Here is a 281-nt window from a genome sequence, read left to right as displayed (position 1 = left end):
GGGGGTTTTTGGGGTTTTTTTTTGGGTTTTCTGTTTGTTTGTGGTTTTGTTGTTGTTGTTTTGTTTGCTTTTGTGGGGGTTTTTTGTGGTTTTTTTGTGTTGTGTTGGGGTTTTTTTTGTGGTTTGGTTGTTTGGTTTTGTGGAGTTTTTTGGTTGTGGGGGTTTTTTGTGGTTTTTTTTTATTTTTTGTGGGTTTGTTTGTTTGGTTGGTTTTGGTTTTTTTTCTTGGAACCCTGCAACGGTTTGAGCTTGCAGGGACCTCAAAGTTTATCTAAAACCAC

This window comes from Prinia subflava, chromosome Z, assembly GCF_021018805.1.
Source record: "Prinia subflava isolate CZ2003 ecotype Zambia chromosome Z, Cam_Psub_1.2, whole genome shotgun sequence".
NCBI classification, from domain to species: Eukaryota; Metazoa; Chordata; class Aves; order Passeriformes; family Cisticolidae; genus Prinia; species Prinia subflava.
The sequence above is the reverse complement of the archived record's forward strand: the minus strand, read 5'-3'. Positions refer to the sequence as shown.